Source organism: Macaca mulatta, chromosome 7 (genome assembly GCF_049350105.2).
Source record: "Macaca mulatta isolate MMU2019108-1 chromosome 7, T2T-MMU8v2.0, whole genome shotgun sequence".
Classification (NCBI taxonomy): Eukaryota; Metazoa; Chordata; class Mammalia; order Primates; family Cercopithecidae; genus Macaca; species Macaca mulatta.
Genome location: NC_133412.1, coordinates 114,782,747 through 114,805,299, shown reverse-complemented (window position 1 = coordinate 114,805,299; position 22,553 = coordinate 114,782,747). Strand labels below are relative to the sequence as shown.

At 39.1% G+C, this 22,553-nt stretch overlaps 1 protein-coding gene and 1 long non-coding RNA gene across 2 annotated transcripts in view; one reads left to right on the top strand and one right to left on the bottom strand.

The window, feature by feature from the left end:
- LRFN5 (leucine rich repeat and fibronectin type III domain containing 5) overlaps positions 1-11,008 on the bottom strand; it is a 286,070-nt gene extending 275,062 nt beyond the window's left edge. Inside the window, exon 1 of the mRNA XM_077938772.1 lies at positions 10,009-11,008. The gene's annotated coding sequence lies outside the window, so the exon portion shown is untranslated. The remainder of the gene's footprint in view (positions 1-10,008) is intronic.
- Positions 11,009-12,869: 1,861 nt separating this feature from the next.
- The window catches only part of LOC106999407 (uncharacterized), a 40,680-nt gene continuing 30,996 nt past the window's right edge, over positions 12,870-22,553 (top strand). The window contains exons 1-2 of the long non-coding RNA XR_013395382.1: positions 12,870-12,966; positions 14,691-14,789. This is a non-coding gene — a long non-coding RNA (uncharacterized LOC106999407). The remainder of the gene's footprint in view (positions 12,967-14,690; positions 14,790-22,553) is intronic.

The following is a 22,553-nucleotide window of genomic DNA, read 5'->3' as shown; positions in this document are numbered from 1 at the left end:
TCAGGTGGCCTCATCCACATGTCTAGCCATTGGAGCTGCTGTTAGCCAGGTCACTTGTCCTCAGCAGAGGAATCCATGTTTCTTCACATAATGGTAACATTTTTTGAAAAGAACAAGAGTAGAAGCTACATAGTTTCTGGAGGATTAGGCTTGAAAATTATACCATATCACTTCTGCAATCCCTATTGTTGAAAGCAAGTAAAAAGGCCAGTTCAGATTCAAAGAGAAGAGAAACACACATCTATTCTTGATGAGAAGCACTGCAATGAATTTGTGGCCATTTTGAATTCAAGAGGTAACAACATAGCTTACAGATAGGAAAACATCACAGGGCTTACTTTAGAAAAGATTTGTCCTGATAACAGTTATATCTGGAATTAAGCCCAGATTTTGACTGCCTATCATCAAGCCCCTCTGTCACAGAAATAACACCAGTGATTCAAGATGAGAAAATGAGTTTGTCAAGTGACTTCTTTTCCACTCTCTGCCAAAGGGAAGAGGTAACAAGAGTAACACCTGAAGCACTCATTAAGAGCATCAACAGCAGTCTACACAAATAGTACAGCAAAAGAAGAAGAGGTGAGTGGAAGGCAGAGCATGATAAGACAAATGCCAGGGTGTTAATGATGGACAGAATGATCTGTAAGTTTCACCCCACCATGATATCGCAGTATGTTCTGATTCTTTTGCACTAGGAAACATGTTAACCTGAACATTTATTTATTACTTACAGCATACCAGTCCGTTTAAATGGCTTGCCAGTCCCTCCTGCAGATGGGAACTGAAAATTAAAGACAGCAAATCACCCAAAATCACACAGTCTATTTTATCAAAAAGTTTTAGTATATATTTATATCCCAGACTCAGGATGCAAATACCTTCTCAATATAAACAACTACAGAATCTCCTAGTGGATAAAGTGTTTTTATAAACTACATAAGACATGGCAATTTATAGAGTACCATAAGCACATGAGTAACTAAAAATAGGATATATGATCAGAGGATGCTCATCATCCTTGAAGGAGATTAAAAACACATTTTTTTGTAATAATCAATGGAAAACAGCCATAAGCAGTAGGATAAAAGGGCAATCCCCTAGGTGTAGCCAACAGAGCATCCTCTTTAGAATCAAAAATTTTTGGATTTTAATTCTAGCCCTATCATCTTAGCTGTATAATCATGGGCAAGCAAATTAACCACACTGGGCCTCAATATGTTCCCCTAAAAAACAGAGACAATCATGATAAAGTTGTAGGGTTAGTGCATAGAGTAGAGAAAAGTAAAAATCTACAGTGCTAGGAAAAGACCACCTTCTCAGAATATGATGAAGATGATGCTGATGGTCATGGTCATCTGTTATATATTATCCAAGTTATATTAGCATCTTTCAGTGCTGTCCTCAGCAAGTACATGGAAAGCTCACGTGCTTGTTTCAGAGGATGAAGCCTTAGACTTTTATTTAGCCTTAGGTCCTTATTTTACCAACGTACCTAGCAACCTTATTATTTATGTTCTTAGTAAGTTCCTATCACGAACTTTAAAAGGAAGGCAAGTACATTGAAAACAATTAGCTATATAAGAGCAAAGAAAATCAAAGAAACACTTTACAGTTGAGACAGAAAGAACAAAAGAAGGGGCAAATTTATGAACTGCCTTAAACATGTCTTGGATTGGTCCCCAAGGGTCTTCTGCAATTGCTAACATACATAATGAAGAAGTCATTAAGGAAATAACTATATTTATATGTGGTGTGTTGATCTTGACAACTATTTGAATTCACATCAAATGCAAAATTTTAAAAAATTTTTAAACAGGATGCCTAAAGACAATACCATTCAAGACTATGGATAATGTTGATAACCAAAAGACTCATTTGACCAGGATACTTAGTCAAGTAAGTTTACGTGTCATTTTCTTCTGTATTCAAATTATTTTTCCCCTTTTTAGGAATTAGATAACCTCATATAGAGGCTGAAAAACTGCTAGGAGCTTAATAATCAATTTTATTAAACAATGGAGGAGGTAACAAAAATTAATTTAGTAAATAATATAGAGATCAATGGCATCTAGAGGAAAAGGTGTGAGAATGTCATCAAGACTGATTCAGGATTAGGGCTCCTCTCTGAAAGAATATTTGTTTCTCACTCTAGATTGCAACTTTTCTAGAGTGGCATCTATGCCATTTTGGCTTCTGTGACTTAAAGGAGAAATGTTTAGCAGAAAATCTAAGTATGCATTAAATGCCAAATAAATATGTGTTAATGGAATTAAAGCATATACTTGAGTCATTCTTGTCTAGAACAGAGAGCTCATGATGCAGCCAGCCAATCACCTTAGAGTAAGGTGAAAATGTACTCTTCTTGTGTTGCTCCATTTCATTGTTGTTCATATTTATTATGAACAATAACATTAAAATATATTAGTGAATTTTCTCTCACTATTTATTGGAAAAGATTTAAGCAACTTGGTTATCATGAGTAAATCAAATGATCTGAATGTTCGAAAAGTGCCAGAACTCATAATAGCAAATACGTTTAATCCAGTGTTCAGATTGACCAGTTGTTGTATCTTGAAGAAGTAAACTTAGTGTGTAATTGGATTGTTTGTAATTCAAGAGATAAATGTTTGAAGGGATGGATACCCCATTCACAATGATGTGCATAGTTCGTATTGCGTGCCTGTATCAAAATATCTCATGTACCCCAGAAATATATACACCTACTATGCACCCACAAAAATGTTTAAAAATGATTTTTAATTTTTTAAAAAAGAGGTATATATGTTAAGAACTCCAATGCCTTGTCCAGGCTCAGCGGGAAAGAAAACATTGATCAAATTGTAACATCTAAAATAAGTGTAGGCTGGAGAGTTACAGCATTTTCTTGCTTTGTCTGCTCCAAAAGCACGCAAGTAATGGCGCTGCTTAACTGGATGGTAGTCTACCCACGTGGGTTGTTGGCATGCTTAAGTGAAAATTTGGATAACAAATGAAGACCTTCCAGAAAATGGTGATGATGAAGACTAATGACAGCTAACATTTATTGACCATTAAAGGCAAAAGGACTTGAAATCATGATATACAGAAAACTGTCCTAAACCAGTTTACGGCCAAGATGTGTTTAGTCATAAGCACAGCAATTGTGGTTTGGAAATTTCAAGGAACTCAGCGCAAATACTTGAAGTACTACCATTAGGAATTAGACTTGTGTGCCTCTTTCTACCATGTTAAAAATAATTAGAAGCTACAAGATGCCAGAGTTTTGGCTCAAGTTAAAAGAGAAAATTATAATACATCTATATGAAAGTGAAATAATATATTTTAGGTGGAGTGATTTGGGAATTACTAAAGTTACTCAAGCTTAGTCAAGATGACCACTTGGCAGAGATGCTTTAAAAAAAAATTAAGATTTAATATACGTGTCAGGAGAACTTACAAGTTGTCTAATGCCATGTCCATCAGAGATTAAAATGAATAAATTTGAACATCTTTGGGTAAGTCATGCACTCTCCAGTATATTAGAAATACAGTCTATGATTTATTAAACTCAGCGAGATTCTCTGCTTTACATCTTCTGCCTGGTTCCTGAAGACACTGGACTATATGACCCCTGGTCTGACGAGCTTTTGAAGCCATACAATTGTCACCTCCTTTATACTTTCCCTCTTCATGCTTACGCTAGCTAATGATGAGATGATCATGGTGATGATGACAATGATAATCACAGTCAGGTGCCTAATGAACTATATCACTGAAACCTCCAGACAGCCTGATTGCATAAGTTATATTATTACCCCTCTTTCTCTGGTGAGGATTATGATGCTCAGAGAAGTTCAAAGACTTGTTCAAGGTTATACAGGACTGTGACCGAGGGAGGCAGAATTCCATAGTTCCTTTTAATTTAACTGCTGCACAATACCAACCTCTACGAAACACAGCCATGATTTCTTAATTTCTTCTCTCTCTCCTACTACAAAGTGTAGAACATCAAAATAGAACTAAAAGTTTCAGCTCATAAATTACTTTCAAGCTTATTCATTTGTTTGTATTTTTCATGTTACTAAGAAAATGAGTTATTGAGGTCAGGTCCCAATGTCCAGTTATACATTGTTTAAGTGTCTGATATTTAAAAAGTCAATACATGGCAAATATCCTAACATAATTCCTAAAAATAACCTTAAACTTTTCATAAAGTTAGACCTAGTTTTATTGAGTGTAGGATTCCAAATTAAAATATTTGTGAATATTAATGATCTCAAGATATCTATCCACATAAAATAAAGCATATTCACTACTCATGTAGCGTTCAATGCTGCCATATAAATTATATGTAGTTTAATGTTGCTGTACAAATGTCTAAACACTTATAAAAACAAGTGTAAATAAACCACTCAAAAACTTGACAAATCTTCACACCATAAAAAAATAATAAAAGGAGAGCTAACTAATAAGAAAAGTACCACATCCTATATTTGCAAAAGAGATAAGAGAAAGTTAGGCTTCATAGCAATGTAGTCGGTATGTCCCCACTAGTAAATCATATTAATACAAATATTCTAGTACTTGGGAGGTAATACCACTAAAATCCATGGAAAACCTACTTGAAGATAGAAAATAAGGAATAAAAACGAACACTGAAATCAAGAAATAAATTGAAGTTTGTCCTGCAAGGCTCTTTAGCACTTCCTCAAAAGAGCTGAATGTGGTGGAGTGAAAATAGATCAAGATAAACAGCATTGTTTAGGCTTCCATTCCTGATTAAATATACTATTTTTGATTGAGCATCTATTGAATGAATTATTTTTTTGTTGTTTTTTTCTAAGAATTCAGACACTGCTCCCAGAATTTGTTGAAACCTTAATCATTTAATGTATTACTTCTTTTCTAGAGTCTTTTATTATTGTAAAATCTAAAATAGATTCAATTTTCTATCAAAATTCTACAATTGTTTCCCACGAGGATTATAATACCATTTTCAAAATATTTGATTTGGAAGATTTTTTAGAGCAATAAATTATATCCATGCTCCCACACACATACAAAAAAAAATGCAAGAACAGTGTGAGCTTTTGAGTTTTGAAAGATTTCTTTTGTAAAAAGATATATTTTCTTATTTTAAGTTCTGGGATACATGTGCAGGATGTGCAGGTTTGTTAAATAGGTAAATATGTGCCATGGTTGGAATGCAAATTAGTTCAACCATTGTGGAAGACAGGGTGGTGATTCCTCAAAGACTTAGAACCAGAAATAATATTTGACACAGAAATCCCATTACTGGGTATATGCCCAAAGGAAGACATATTTTCTAAGAAGAACAAACTTGTCAATTGACATTTTCCTGCCAATGTGACCATGTAACTTAAACACTGCCTATGAAAACCAATTTCTGAGAAATATTACAAATGTAGTTTGCAGTTTAAACAATAAATACTTTTCATGTGGTTTACTTGGAATCAGTGAAATGACGGACAGCAGAGTTATGTAAACATGTAATTCCATTGTAATTTTTACCACTTATTAACCAACTTCATAATTAGTATTAAATTATGTCATGTAAAATGTTTATGTAAAATTAAATTATGTTTAGTAAAAATTATTTTGTCAACACAGTATCCTTCACAACAATATGATGAAAAAGCTTAAAAGTAGCATTGGCTATCTTTGAATTAAATTCTTACATTTCTGTCTTCTGTTACATGAAACTGGAATTTTCATAATAACATACAATTTATGTTGGTAGAGCATACTAAAAATGGTTCACCTCTAAGTGGAATAGCTTCAATAATTATGAACATAATACTTCTTAATTTCACTATGCACATACCATGTAATGAACAAATTATACAGCCTTAGGTTCTAAACAGTCCTCAATGATTGAAGGATGCCATGAGAATAAAAATGTGGGCCCTGCAACCAGAATAAGTAGTCTCAGTCCAAGGCTTGTTGAACAAGGCAGAGTATGCACATGTGTATTATTGGAATGATTTAGCAAAATTATCTGCTAGTTATGTATTCTAGGGGCTCACACTCACACCTATAAGGTCCAAATTTCCAGTTTTACTCTTCAATAATACATAAAACACAAAATTCATTATACTATATACAAAACCCTGAAGATAATGCCAATATGTTACATTTTTAAGTAACCAGAAAATAAAAATCACTGAAATAAGCTACTAGGTTAGCCAGTTAAGCCTTTAGGAAGTTTCAAGTAGCTTCCTTTTTCCAGCCTCAAAATTGTCAATAAAACTTATTAGCAATCTTATTTATGATACATTTATTTTAAAATACATAATTTAGTAGATATTATGTAGTAGTGTCATGTAGAGGCAGGAATATTGTTAGATACCTGCAAGCATCTCATCCCAACCATATAACAACACAGCAATACATCAGCAGAAAGCAAGATCTCAATTTCACCAGCAAGAAAACTCAGCAAAACTACTAAGCCAAAAGTGCTTCAAACAGCAACAAGATCAAGATAACTGATTTAAATGGACAAAGGAAATGAAAGCCATTCATGAAAAGATGAAAGGGTGATAAAACATGACATAACATATGAAGATCATTTAAACACCAATGCCATAACCAGATACTGCTTCAACACGCAAAATCCATTTAATGACAGAGGAGACAAAAATAATTGAAGAGGGAATAGGGTGGAGGTATTCTCCCACAGGTAACTACAGCTCTTGCTATCCCCTCTTCAGAAAAAGGAAAGAAATCACTTCTGGCTGGTGTCAGTCAGAACTAAACCTTTATGAACTTCTCCCAGAACATCAGCACAGGAATCTCATATTTCAAAAACAAGCTGTGTGTGCTCATACACACATTAGATCTATGAGGGAAGGAGAGAGGTGTGTGAAAGAACAGAAGCCTGGTGTTCAAGGTCATTCTCCTCTTGAAAAGAGAAAGGGAAAAAAATGTCTAAAAGAAAATATCCAAGGTACAGGAATCAAACGACAACTTCTTTTCACCTATCTGCTTATGCTTGTTCTTATAGATATCCTATTGTTCTGTCCCTATTAATAGTGACTAAAAGAGGGCTTACAAAGAAGGAGGCTTTTGGCTGGGAAATGTCCTATCAATACCTGAAGTGTTAATTCATCAATGAGTCAGGCTAGTGAGCCAGGCCAGCTCTATCTAAAGACAATTCTTAGCAAGGACAGTGGACTCAGATTTTCAAAGTAACTTGTACCCTCTCCATTTTTCCAGAAAAGGGAGAAGAAAAAGGTAGCAGAAATCTTTTCCCCCCCTTAGGAACCTCTATGCATGTAACCGTGTGCTAGTAGTTCTATTTAGTTATGACCTTTAACCTAAGTCCAATCCGCACCAATGAGTGACATTTTCAAACATGCATCACACCATCATCTGTTTAGGTTTCTGAGCATTCAGCATCCATTTTAATGCGTTTGCTTTGCCCTCCCTGAGGCTGAAGGTGGAAGAACAAAGCTTAACCTGCAAAAAATCGAATCCTTAGTGGGAAAAGGCCAGAAGAAAGTGAAATAGGTGGGAGGTGGTGAAAACACCTTATTTTCCAAGAACCTATATTCACCAGCATTTCTTTTTTCTTGGGCACTCTCTAGATAGGTATAACTTACTTGCTAACAAATATTGTAAGTATGATATCAATACTGTTGTAATAGTACTCTGGGGTAATTTGGGAGGACAAAGTGGTGTCCTTGTCAGACGTTTAGAATACACAAATCAGATTTCTAAGATTTTCTGAGTGATAAGAGGATTAGAAGTAAATTCATCAAAAGAGAAAAAGAAAAAAAAAAGGAAAATAAAAGAAAAAAATCATTTTTAAATGTATTCCCAATTATCTGTTATCTTTCATTTATTTCATTATTTAATCCAGGCAATACACTTCCCCTCCGCCCACTGCCCGCCCCCCACCCCCACCCCCACCCCCGCCCGCCCGGGACCTCAGAGGGGGAAGTTCTGTTAAAGTCGAGGTATCTTCTGTATCATTCCTTGGTTATCCCTGCAGCTTGAAGTTACAAAGCAAATCTATCTGAAGAGTGGCCCTCATGTCCTCCTCTTTCACGTTTATTGGGTACCAGGTTGGGGAGGAAGGTTAGTTGACTTTACAGAGGTGTTTCAACTAGAAACAATACGGGTATAAATGACATGATCAAACCGAGGAGAGCAAGAAGGGGGGTTAGAAAGAGGAACAAATGGAAATCTAGGAAATACACACTTAGCTTCAGGTTTTAATCCTGATAAATCATGCAGTATTTGAATATCAAGACATTTTTGTAGCCAGCTTTCCTTCCATATTCTTGAATATTCATGGCCGAGGGGAGGGACAGGGAGAGAGAGAGAAAGGTTTTGCAGGCAAAGGCAGGACACCACCGCCCTCCACGCTCCTCTGTGGCTCTGGGCATCTCCCTCCTCTCACATCCAGGCGGCCGCCTCGGCCACGATCCGCTTGCTGTCTGCCAGGGGGTCCGCTGAGCTCTTCCGCCCCGCTCGGAGAAAGTGTCAAAGCCCGCCAGCCAGCTGCAGTGGCAGAGCCCAGCCCCCAAAGCCCGCTGCATACATGGCCTTGTAGCACCACCAGCCTGCGAGGGCTGCAGCAGCAGCCGAGCCCAGACTCGAAGAGGAGTTGGGGACGTCAGTACGCAGGGACAAGCAGAGCAGGTATGGGCCAGCTAGAAGTCTGCAAATGCCATCATATGGATATCTACAGAAACGCAGCGAGTGGAGGAAAATCAGGCAGCGCCCCTACACTTCCTAAGCGGCTTTAGCAAACAGAACCCCCCACCCCCCAACAGCCCCAGTCACTGCCTCCTGAAGCAGGGAACCCTGAGCTTGGCTGGGCCAAGTCCTCCGCTGAATGTAGCCAGAAAGCAGCTCCCAAAGGCGGGAGACAAACTAACACTCCTTAGCTAAATTATTCAGACCGTCTTCACTATGGAATAAAACATTGATGAGACTACTTTGGAAGTGCTTTATCTTGTTAATTCTAATGTCTTCGAGAAGGGAGTGAAATTTTCCTTTGGGGTCGGGCGCTGAGATAGGATGAAAGGGAATTCAGGGGGAAAAGGCGCCAGGGTAAAGGGCTCTGGAAGTTAACTAAATTTGTTCTGCTTCAGCTGGCCATGGGAATCTCATTTTAACATATCAGACCCAATATGTTAATTAGGCAGTCGCAAATCCAACCTGCTCCTTGTAAATCAAGGCACCGGAAAAAGAAATTCAAAGTATCTATTATACAGAGACAAAAAAAAAAAAAAAAAAAAAAAAAAAACGCACAGAGGAGCCCCTCTCCGTGACGTGACGGAGACAATACAGCTGGAGAGAACGTTGGGTGGTGGCTATCGGTTTAGCCTGGTTCTGCTAGATATAAAAATGACTTCTTTCATGGATTTATTCTGCTACATAAAAGCACGCCCTGGCAGTTAAACACCATATCTCAAGACACACACCCGTGACAATATATTCCCTTTCATGCAAACCAAGTTCCAAGAAAACTCCATTTCAAGTCAAAGTCTCCAGATGCGTAATTTACAACTACTAAAAAGATCTGGCAAGCTCCTCCACAACAAGGAAAGAAAACAACCTGGCACCAGAGGTAGAAAAGGGTAAAAAAGATCTTTGGTTTAAATGATGGGTGGAAACCAAACACCCACTCACACTCCACAATCTGGAGAGGGTTGGGTACCAAATGGTCCGTGGCAACCATAGCCTGAAGGAAACAGAATTTTGATCTCTGGCATCATCAGACAGGTTCCACACGCCTAGCTCTCAAAAAATATCCTCAGGGTGGAGCACATCCATATTCCCAAAGCTTTCACTACTAGATTAAGTGCTCAGGTATAGATGTATATTTCACCTACTAGAAATTGTATTACAAAATCACAGAGCAGGCGCCCTTGGATACTCAATCCTTCCCAATGATTTTCAAAACATTAATAAGTAAAGTAGCCTGCAATGCAGATAAGACACTAGAAACAAGATCTAAAGGAAATTGGGTGAGGCGAGTAATCCTTGGCTTGTTACCTGGTGCCTCTAGGGGAAAAGACGGTCGTAGGAAGACTTTCTGCCTGCAGGTACAATCCCGGCAAGGTGGCTCCAGGTGGCTTTCACAGTCGTACGCGTGTCTCGCTCGTCACTTCGCTGCCCTTTGCCATAGCTCAGCACCCGCATCCTAGGGAGTCGGAAAGGCAGCTCCTGCCACTGCCGCCGCTGCCCGCAGGTCGCGCTGGGTGGGGGATCCGCTGCAATCGCCCCATGAAACCCGCGGCTCCGCGCCCGGGGAGCGGGCAGAGGCAGGGCGGCCGCGCACGCACACACAGACACACGCTCACACTCACACACACTCGCACCCGGGCGCGCGCGCACTTGCACTCACACTTACACACGCACACCCGGCACTGCACGGGGAGGAAGCAGCACGGAGGGAACCGGTCCTTCTCACGATTGGCTTCGAAGCCCACAGGACCGCGGGCAGCAAAGAGAGCGTTCTCGCATAGCCCTTTAATCACGTTTCCTTCAAGTTCTCCTCCAACCCGAATCCACGTAATTCAAGAGCTGGTGACATTTTGGTGGAGAGGAGGGAGCCGAGAAAGGGCTGAGGAAGAGTCGGGGATTTTGTTAAGCAGTTTGATAAGCAATCCTCATTACCTTTTTTGTTTTGTTTTGTTTTGTTTTGTATAGCAAACCAGTTCGAAGGGCTGAACTTTTGGCTTCAAATGCTGTGGACCAAAACGTAAATATCCTTCTGGCCAAGAGAAGAAGGTGTAGATAAACGGAAACAAGAGGGCAGCAAGACCCTCTATTGACCTTGTGATGTACCTGGAAGCAGGTCAATACTGGCGCTTTCCAAGCTTCTGGATAAAGCGATCCACACACCTGGGTCCACAGCCCAGCAGCCGCTCCAAATCCAGCCAGGAAAATGGGTCTGGGCGTCCTCAGAGCTCTGCAAGAACCCGGGCACGAAGGGGCATCGCCGACTTAACACATTTGCTTCTGGGCAGTTGGATAAAAGACAGTCAAATGCATCAGATAGGCGCGCGCGTACACACACGCGCGCACACACACACGCAGCTAGCTGGAAAGCGGCTTACAAAACACTAGAGACATGCCAAGATGACTTGAAAAGGTAGCCAACATCCAGGATCTTTCCGGAAAACAGAAGGGCCAGCAGGGAGGTTATCAAAGTCTTCTCAAGTCTTTCATTTCTTCCTCTCTCCTGTGAGTGTGTGTGTATGTGTGTGTCTCCAGAAGGTTTCGTTGGTCTGCCCCACCCCCGTCCAGTTGCGCTTTTTTTCCTGATATAACCGACGGTGCAAAATGAATTATATGGGTGGGCTGTGCTCACAGCCCAGAGCTCCCCAAAGTCAAGAATCCTAAGGGAGCTGCCAGCTGCTAAACAATTCACATTCTCAAGGGAAGAATGAAAAACACGCGCAAACACGCGCACACACATACATAGTCCTCCGTTCGGGCAGCTCTGCACACGCTCACCGCCTCCCTGCGCGCCGCTGCACACAGCGCCCCGCCCGCTGGCCACCGCGCTGGGGCGAGTCCGCAGTTCAGGCGCGAGGCAAGCAGCCGAGGTCCGGGGCTGCGGCCGCGGCCGGGGCGGACCCGGGAGCCAGGCTTCCCAAGGCTGTGCGTGTCGGCAACGGCGGCCTCCTGGCCGCGTGGAACTGAGCCCCGCGCTGCAGCATGGAGGCGGCGGCGGCGGCGGCGGCGGCGGCGGCGGGCGCGCGGCCGTGAGCTCGGCCCGCGCCGCAGTGACGGGAGCGGCCGTGTCGGCCAGACCCCGAGAGTCCGTGAGACCCCGGCCGGGACCGGTCAGCTGCTCTCAGCCCTCGGGCCTCCCAGCCAGACTAGTTCTGAACCGATTTATCTGGGGGGTGCGGAGAGGGCGGGCGAAGCGCCGGGAAATCCCCAGGCTGAGGAGGCGCGGGGGCGTTGCAGGAAGGGGGAAGGGAAAAGGCAGAAAACCTGGAGGATGAAAGCGAACTTCCAGGGGCGTCCCCAGCCTCCTGCAAAAGGGCAATTTGCTGATCGCCCACTTCCTCTCGGTTGTGGGATAGAGAGAATCATCACTGAGTCAAGCTTCGGCTGCTTAGGGAGGTGGGAAAAGGCATTAGTTATAATAACCCGCCGGAAATTTTGAGAAGGAGAGCTACTGACTTGGGGGTTTCAGTCATCTGAGGCTGGCTTCCGCTGTCCCCTTAGTTGTGGGTGGTGATTTGCTTACTAATCAGATGGGAGCGGATTCTGTAAAGAACATTTATATTTGGGAATCAGCTCAGCATCAGACATTACGAATACTGCAGTTTGTCACATTTTAGTATGTCAAGGGCAGAAAGGGAGCCCAACAATCTTCATAATCCAGACCTGGTCTGTAAGGTCACCGGTACAGAAGCAGGGTCTAAAGCAGAAAAGAGGTGCGACTGGAAAGGAGGTTAGACAGGGCCCTGCGGGAATGGATCTGCCCGGAGCCCTCGCCTGGTTTTGCTTTAGACTCCGACAAGACTCCCAGTGCTTCTCTCCCCGACCCTATATCCCCACTCCGCCCAGCCTGAAAAAGCCAGTAAGCAAAGTTAACTCTTTCTTCTAAAGAACCCTAAGTGAAATCTTGCTCTTCTTTTCAGCTAAAATCCTGAAACCCTTTCGCTTCTCATTGTGGGTTCACCAGCACGTGGTCTTCGGACACTGCGCGCACCTTCGCTCTCAGCTCTGATCCTAGCTAGCCCAGACACCAGTCTGTACCCCCAAAGGCAATGGAAGAGTAGGAAGTTGCAAAAAGGAAGCTGGCTAACAAGGGTTTCTTCTGCCCTATTTGGCAAAGGCCCATGCCGGTGGCCTCCATGGATAGGGAGCTCTTTCGTTTTGTTCCAAAAAGCTTTGCCAGGCTTTACCATTGCCCTGGAAGTGCACAGGCGCGCGTATACTCGAGCACAACCTTGGGCTCACCCCAAAGGCGCACAGCTGCACCCACGGGTAAGAAAGACCCACACAGCTATCTCTGTAGGGGAAGAACCCGAGGAGTGAAGTGCTTTAGGTGGAAACTGCTCACATCTCCTTTCTTTCCTCTGCTCCCCTTCTCTGCCCCTGGTACTCCCGATCCAATCCTGGGCTTAGGAATCCACTCAAGCCACGTCTGGCTGCTTTGCTTTCCAGAGTAGCGCAGCTCCGGGACTGCACTTCTAGCCCTGCAGCCTCCCTCCAGGACTGCGAGCGGCGCCAGATCCGGGACTTCGGGGTCTCCGCGGGAGCTTAGGAGGCTCAGGATTTGAGTTGGAGAGCTGGAGAGCCAAAATCCCAGCCGCCGGGGGACTGCGCAGTAAGACCACAGAAATAAACCAAAGGGACACCGCGGACAGATGTACCAGAGGACACCACTGAAGTCCAGGAGAATCTTCACCAAAGCCGTCAGCGTTTTCCTTGTAGCTTTCTGTCCCTCGAAGTGGAAAATTGAGGTTTCTGAGAAGTCCACGGAGAGAACCTGCAGCAAACTGAAGCCACAGACTCCGGAGGCACAGGGAGAAATAATGCTTCCATCCTCCTTTCACTTTAAACTTGATCACTTCTGGGACTTCACTGGAGGGCGGTGGAGTTGCACCAGCCTGGAGTACAGGCAGATCCCAGTGAGCACTTCCAAGTACTTTAGGACGTGGGGGTGACTCCGTTTTCTTCAGGATTGTCCCACTTGCCATCCTTTCCAGCCGAGCTGATAGGAACCAATGAAAGTCTAGGCGATAAGGATTTTCCGTTACCTCAGGGATCAAAGTGTAAAGTGTTGAATGAGAAACCCAAAGACCTTGCATCGCTGGGCTGAATAACTTTCTGTTTTCTTTTTTATGTTGTCCAGACTGAGGTAGGGAGGGGACACACTAAGCTAGCTGTAAGAATTCAAGGGTTGGGAGAAAACAAAGTTCAAATACTATACTGGAATTTTGTGTGTGTGTTCTCGTTTTAGAAACTGTGGGGGCGGGGGGGGGTGGGGGACAGCTTGAGAAAGATGAAATCGACGTTTCCTTAATGCTGGGAGTAATAATGCTTAACTTTTCATTGTTCTTTCAAGCCCTACCAGGCCCAGGAAAACACCTTCTTTCTGTTTCCTGTAGCCTTCCTGTGTATCATGCATTATATTTGAAAGTGCCTTTCTCTACTTTCCTCATTTTATCTCAAAAATCTCTGCTACAACCAGATAACTTTCACTCTCCCGGTTCAGCATTTGCTCTTTTCCCTCCTACATAAGCTGATCAGAATTTGCAAAGAGAGGGGAAGAGGAAAGCTTCTATTTTGTTTCATGATTGTTGCTAGAAAACGGCAAGACCTCGGGAGAGACACCAGGATATTCTTTCCCAATGGAGGTCAGAGCTAGCAAAGTTTTTTTTGTTTTGTTTTGTTTTTTCTTTAAATTTTATTCCCCAGCAGGTCAAAAACTAGGATGTTTGCAAAAAGAATTTCTAATTTGCTCATAAAACTATTGTTATTAGCCACTCTGAGGTTGGCATAATTTTAAAAGTTCAAACAAGTTCCTTGTAGAATAGGGTTCCTTTAAACATTGACATTTAAAGAGAAGTAATTTTTTTCATAAATAATTTAGATTTAACTCGTTACCTCTATAGAATATCTGCCTTACTTTGTTAATGTGTCCCCTGATGTACTCCATATGTCAAATCACTTTTAAGATAATGTCGATTTTCTTGTTCTCCCAGGTCATTTTTCTGAGGGCCAATGGTGATAAGTGTTGGTCTGCCTATTTTCCTGGAATAATCCACGATTTGGGGAAAGAAAGAGTATTTTGCTAATTTCAGGTAATTAATGGAGATGTGAATGTTTTTCAGTTAAAGTGATGAATAGCAAAAGATAACATGAGTTTCTCTTTATATTGTTATTTAATATTTGAGTTTCTCTTTAAAGTAATAAAAAAGTTATGATCTAATTTTTTTAATGGCGTTAATTAGTTTGCATGAATTATGAATTTTATTTACATGGATTAAAGCATGTGCTAAGTTATCACTTTAATTCATTAATTTGTTTTATATATAACTGAAGAAGCTTATTGTAAATTGGAAATACCTTAACTTCAAATTTCCTGGGTGAGAAATCACTACTGAGTTACAAGCCTTTGATTATTTTTACTAATATAATGTAATATAATATAATAAGTTATCTGACAGTTCAAAACTGGAAGTTGGTATGAAGAAACAAGGAAATACAAGTTTCTGAAATGAAGGGATATCATTAAAAACAAATCCGAGTTAAACAGAATAAACGAAATCCAAACATTGAAGTTTTTTATAAATCTACCTAGTTTTGAAATATAAAAAGAAGTGTGCTTATATTAGGAGCATATTTCCAATGTTGCAACTGACCTTGAAGTCCTAGAATACAGTGTATTTTAGCAACTAGATCTCACTAAAAATATATTTCAGCTGATTTCAAAACAAAGTTGAAGACCCCAGCATATTTCTAGCATACATAGGTAAACAGATTTCTCATTGGAACACAAAGAACCAAATGTATTTAGTATTTAATCTTCTTTTGAGTTACAGAAATATTTTTTTCTTATTTTATCATTTCTTGATTTTTTAAACTTGATTTATATAAAACACATTTCCTTTCCTTTCTTTCTGTATCTCTGTCTTTTATGTTAACCTTTATAGATCATAATAGTGAACTAAAAGATCAAGGTCTGCTTGATGAAAACTGGAACTAGCACTGAGAACCCAATACATTACCGGATGGAAGTGGACATTTATTTTACTAAGAAAAATGGGTTTTGAACCTAATTTTTTGAAACAAAAATACAATGTGTTATATCCTAAATATAATCTCTCAGCAGAGAGTTTTTGAGAGAGATCAAAGGAAAAGAATTATTTCAGAGATAAGCATTGCTGTAGAGAAAGGACAATTCTTAATACTGAAAGTTAGAAGTAAATTTTATCTTTCATCTCCATTAATATTTTTTTCTTGCTTATTTGCTTACACCTTGATGTCAACTCCTCACATTTGTCTGCTGCTCCTATTTAGTTACCCAAGAGCTCCAAAATGCACCATGCTATCGAGGACTATCTAACCCAAAGAAGAATTCTATGCTATTACAATTCAATTTCTACTTCTCACCAAAACTCCCATTAAGGCATAGTAGACAGATCTAGTTGAGCTTTTAATAAAAAATAAATTATATCAGACTAATTTAAGCTAAAGTATGAATGACTAGCAGCCTACATCAGGAATATGAAGCCACCTTAATTTATAAAAAGTAGACTTTCTAGCAAAGTATGTTAATACATATGGGAAGCAGGGCCACCTCAATTATTCTTACCTTGTATACCAAACTGAATGATAAGCATGGTACTATATTTTATATTTTCCCTTTTTGTGTTTTGATAATGCTGTTGAACAACTATTCACACCTAGCTTTAGCCTTTGAAAGAAATATTTTTAAATTTTACGTGTGTGTATAGCTAGCATTTCAAAAAGATTTCCACTAAGTAGTGAAACTGTTTTCTAAATGAATCTAGTCGTAAAGCAATTATCTTAAAAATAAAACATCAGAATAATTGTTATCATGACTTGATTTAGGAGTACAGGTAGGCACACCAAATCATATTAGGTAGAAATAATAAGCTGTTTGAATGTCTATGGCATTCATTTTTTCAACTTACTTACGTTAAAAGCCTGATTAAGAACTGTTGTCATGCCAGACTCCTATTAACACCAATAGGGATGACATGTGACGTCGTGTCTGAGAGGCAGAAGGAGAGACCCAGAGTCAGTGAATCAGACACAGAGTTTATTGAGGAGTTATATACAGTTCGGGCCAGGAGTGGTGGGCTAGACAGGAAAACTGCTACTGTTTATAAAAAGCATTCAGGATATGTAGTGTTTTCATTTAGGAATCTCTAGCTAGCAACCTACGTTTTACCCGAAACAAACATCCTCAGTCCCCTTTATGGCCTGAGTTCCAAGGTATGGGCAAGGGGTTCAGAAGTCCCCCATAGTTAAGGAGTGAATCTCTAGGTTGGCCACTGCTGAATTTCTTAGGTCCGAACTCCAAACAAACCTTCTTCTTACACCATAGGGACCTTCTCAGGGTATGCTTGAGTTATTGCTATCAAGTGCATCTGCCGTACAATGACATAACAAATATTTGGCTTTTTAGCTTTAGTTTGACAGGTTTTCTTTTTTTTAACTTGTTTTTTCTTTTATTATTTATTTATTCATTCATTCATTCATTTATTGAGATGGAGCTTTCACTCTGTCACCCAGGCTGGAGTGCAGTGGCACGATCTCAGCTCACTGCAACCTCTGCCTCCCAGGGTCAAGCGATTCTCCTGCCTCAGCCTCCCAAGTAGCTGGGATTACAGGTGTCTGCCACCACACCCAGCTAACTTTTTGTATTTTTAGTGGAGACTGGGTTTCACCATGTTGGCCAGGCTGGTCTCAAATTCCTGACCTCAGGTGATCCACCCTCCTTGGCCTCCCGAAGTGCTGGGATTACAGGCGTGAGCCACCGCACCCAGCTTTTAACTTTTATTTTCAGTTCAGGAATATATGTGCAGGTTTGTTACATAGGTAAACTTGTGTTATGGGGGTTCATTGTACAGATTACTTCATAACCCAGGCCTTAAGCTTAGTACCCATTAGTTATTTTTCCCGATCCTCTCCCTCCTCCCACCTTCCACTCTCACAAAGGCTCCAGTGTATGTCGTTCTCCTCTATGTGTCCATGTGTTCTTATCATTTAGCTCCCACTTATAAGTGAGAACATGCAGTATTTGGTTTCCTGTTCCTGTATTGGTTTGCTACGGATAATGGCCTCCGGTGCCAAATTAGAAAACTGAATCTGTCTTCAAGGTTGAGGCAGATTCAGCTTCTTAATTATTCATCTTGAAAATCTGTCCTTGAATTTCAGGCAGGTGGCCACAAGTCGGCAGTAATGTGACACTCTCACGTGGTTGTAACCACATGGTTGGACTTTCTTACAAGCCCCCATAGATTTAGAAGGAAGAATTAATTTTAATTTATTTTATTAAAGATCTGTTTTATTAAAATAAATGATGTGTGGTAAGTTTTATTTACATGAAATCAGATCATTTCTTTTGGAGCAATCATTTTTAACAAATTTCTAAAACATGATTAGGTAATTTGCCTTTTAACCTCTTCACTGGTTCTTTTTCTTTTCCCCTTTAAATCATGGCCTGTTTAGAGAGAAGACTGAGTTACTGTTTTTTTTCTTTTTTTTTTTTTTTTTTTACTGATGTTTTGCTTCCATAATATTCCTGGCCCTGTAACTGACTGCAGTCTTTTGGCTAGCTTGGTGTTAAAGTTCTTTTGGATTTATATCTCAGCTCTTAGTGACTGTGACTTCTGTAATGAAAGGGAATCCTTTCTGCGACTGGTTAGCATCAAACTTCTTTCTCCACAAAGGTCCTTTATTTCTCTGCTTGCAGTTTTGTTCATTCCATGTAAATTCTTTGAATGCCTTGTTATAGCACTAAGCACTGGAGAAAGAAGACTGACCATAATTTTCATGGCCTCTGTCCCTCATAATAGAGCTTACTATCTAGTAGAGGTTAATAGACCAACAAATTAGTTGTTACATTATGATCTTGCTTTTATTTTGCCAACTACAATTTGTTATCAAGCCCAAGTGTGTTCTTTTGTGAGACCTCTGGAACCACCTCCTATTAACTCCAGTAATAGCTTCTCTATTGCACTTAGTTTCTGGTTTATTTTTCCCACATCCATTCTAACTGCCTTGGGAGGTAGTCTGTGAAACGTCTGTATGAAGTCTTTTACTGCAGTACCAGGTATAGCCCAGGGTATTACTAAACAAAGTTTTGGAATGAAACAAACCTGGGTTTGAGTCATGGTTCTGAGATTCACCGTGTTACTTTTGTAAATTATTTACTCACCTGAATCTTCAAGTTTTAATGCATGTCAAATAGAAGGGAGAATATTTATATTTAGGGTTGATTGACAGTTATTAATGACTACCTGTATATAAACTACCCAGCAGAAGTAGGTAATCCATAGATAACATTTCTGTTCCCTGTCATTAGTCTATCTTAAATTGTGTATGAATGTCTAATATCATATTAAAGTATTGTACCGATAACCCAGTTTCTCAAAATAAACTACTTTTTAATCAAGAAAATCTGCTCATAAAAACTTCTTGAGATAAAATCCTTGAGAAGACACCTAAAATATTCTACTGATGTTTTTATTTTCCCTCATATTATATATATTATGTAATATATGTTATCCATTATATATAATACATATACCAAATTATATATTAATTCAAACATGAAATTTAAGCGAAATTTTCAATATCCAACTTGTTCTCCTCAGATGCCATTTGTTCTCAAAATGCTTTTTAGAAGTTTTGTACCTTAAATTATCTCCCCTTTAAAAGGGCTAGTTTTAGAATGAAGTAATCAAAGAAGTTTCCTTGGATTTTATACAGCTGGTCTTTGGCTTTCAGACTAGTTTCTCTCTCTCTCTCTCTCTATAGGTATATATACACACTCTCTCTGTCTCTCTCTCTATATATATATATGTATATATCAAGTCCAAGTTTGTTCTTTTTTGAGACCTCTGGAACTACCTCCTATTTACATATACACACAAAGAATCTCCATCATTAGGTATTTAAAACTCAGAGGGAAAAATATTACACTAATTGTTACAAATATTAAGAAATTTGTTGAAAATAAAAATAGGGTAATATGAAAATAAACATAGAAATATTAAATATAGATTTTAAATTATTTACCATCCGTTTATTAAAATAATCATGAACATTTATATTTGTAGAAAATGTGATTAGTTTAATAGTTTTTAAACTGCATTATATTGCTATGCAGTATTTTTCCACTTTATTTAAAGTAAATGTGTCTATTGTCAACATTAAACTATTAATTTAATAAATTATTAATTGAGCTATAACTAGTATATATTTAATTTCTGCTTGGATATGCAAAAACATAAATTATTGTTTTATTTTGTGTTTAGCTTGGCATGTTTTAACATTTTGTAGTATTGTAACATTAGAACATTTTAAAACCAAAAAATATATTGTTGAAAAATTAACATGACTCTGATTATGAGAACTTATTATATATTTTATAATAGTGTTATTGTCAACAGAATTTAGGAAATAAAAGAAATCGCATGAAAAATCACTGTGAAAAATTATATGGCATTGTAGTCTTTTCTGTATTTTTTTCAAATTTGTGTGTCCAGCTTACCTTTTATAATTTTACAATTTTGAGGATTTGCTACATTTTCTTGTTGAATATTTTCAAGATTATTTTATTTTTTAATACTAAATAATGTAACCAAAAGTGTAAAAATATTAGCATTACATTTATTCATTCATTCATTTTCATAACAGTATGCTTTAGGATTAGGTACCTCCTGATATAGACTTCATTTACTAAGATATATATCACTCTCCAGTTTTCTTTCATATTAAAAAGTTTGACATATCTAGAACGGAACAAAATGGAGAAAGCAAACAATAAAGGTAAACTCTAAGTTAATAGTTATTCAGTAATACATAAACAATTCTCTGTATGTTATCTAGAAATGCTTTTTTTAAACTTAAACACTGTATTTTCAGAAACTTTGTCCTATATTCCACAGAGATGTTTATTTTATATTTTTAATAAGATAAGATGAGGGTAAATGAATGATTTCTTAAAAAGAGAAGTAGTCATATGTAAAACATGCACATACCCCCAGGCACATATGATGGATCTTTATAACACACTAAGGTTTTATTTTTCAGTTTGGTAAATGGTGAGATGCAGTTTTAAATCTTAACTTTTTCTAACATGTGAAAATGCTCATAATGTAAAAAATAAAAAATTTACTAATTTTGAAATAGACCCTTATGTGAGGCAGTGAACTAAAATAAGGCAGTTTCTTTTTCTACTGACCTCATCTTGGAAACTTTGATTGGATTCAGTAGTACTACGCTTCCTCATTCATTTAGAAAATTGCCAGTGAGCTATGAGATGGATTCCTCAACCTCTTCAACTCATTTCTGCTTATTGGGTTCTGTCTTTATAGTATGCAACTAAGTTCTCTTTCTTGCTTTTGTTGTTTAAAAACTTCTGATTTATGCTTGGTAAGAGGATTCTTACTCTACATGTTATTAAAAGTGTGTATAAATGTGATTGCTAAACTGCCCTGAGCTTCTAGTCTCTACCTAAGTATGGGGCAGCCTTGCAGGAGCAGTCACGGAGCAGCGGCACCGCTGGAGCTGTAACACTGCCTCCTCAGTAAAGCTGTTTCCTTCTACCTCTGGCTTGCCCTTGAATTCTTTCCTGGGCAAACTCAAGAACCCTGGCTGGCTTAGCCCCACGTAAGGGCTTGCCTGCCCTGTGTCGGAATGACTCTCTTTGGAACTGGAGAATTAGGAGAGTACCTCTTTGAATAGTTAGGAAAGAAGCTTCTGGAAAATGTTGCACAGAACACTCCAGTTGAAACTTACAGTGAAACTTTAAATGCCAAAGAAGAAAAACAATATGTGTAGAGTGGCCATGCCTACACTAGTTTATGTAAATGTGAAAACATTCTTCTTTGTAAAAATATGCAAGGTGATTTTATAATCATAGAGCAAATGCTTAGTTGAAGTGGCAACTACTCTTTGAAAGCTAATATTGATTTCCCTGAAAATATTTTTCTGTTTTTTGAAATATATAGTCTTGGACACTTTGTTGATTGAAAATCTCTCCCACTGGGGCTCATTTGCTTTCTTTTCTTTTTTTTTTTTTTTTTGAGAAGGTGTCTCACTCTGTCGCCCAGGCTAGAATGCAGTGGCGTGATCTGGGCTCACTGTAAGCTCCACCTCCCGGGGTCACACCATTCTCCTGCCTCAGCCTCCCGAGTAGCTGGGACTACAGGCACCCACGACCACGCCTGGCTAACTTTTTGTATTTTTAGTAGAGACGGGTGTTCACCGTGTTAGCCAGGATGGTCTGGATCTCCTGACCTCGTGATCCGCCCTCCTCAGCCTCCCAGAGTGCTGGGATTGCAGGCATGAGTCACCGCACCCTCCTTTTTTTTTTTTTTTTTTTTTTTTTTTTTTTTTTTTTTTGCCTTAGTGCAATGCATCTATGCCATGGTATACACTAAGAAGTAAAAGCTCAGATTGAAAGGCAACATTGATGAGTGCAGTCCATAAACAAAAGTCCAGATTTGAACAAAGTTGTTAAACTTTGGAAAAGAAAATGAGTGAATATCATCCACAAGGTACTGAAGTGTATCTGTGGTTTCAGCTATAACCCAGTCTGCAAATTCAGAGTTTCACATTCTATGTAGATCACATTTGTATAAGATGATAAGTTTTTTCAAATGTAGTCAGTACAAAGAATCCTTAAATTTATGTTTTGTCTTTTCAAATTTAGTATTTATTATTTCATATCTTAAGTGTCACAATGCATAAGATAATGTGCCAGGCTTTTTTTTTTTTAACCATTTGTTTTGTGATATCAAACACCTGCCTAAATTTCTCCTCTTTGATTTTAATATTAACTAGAGCCATATGTTTATATACAT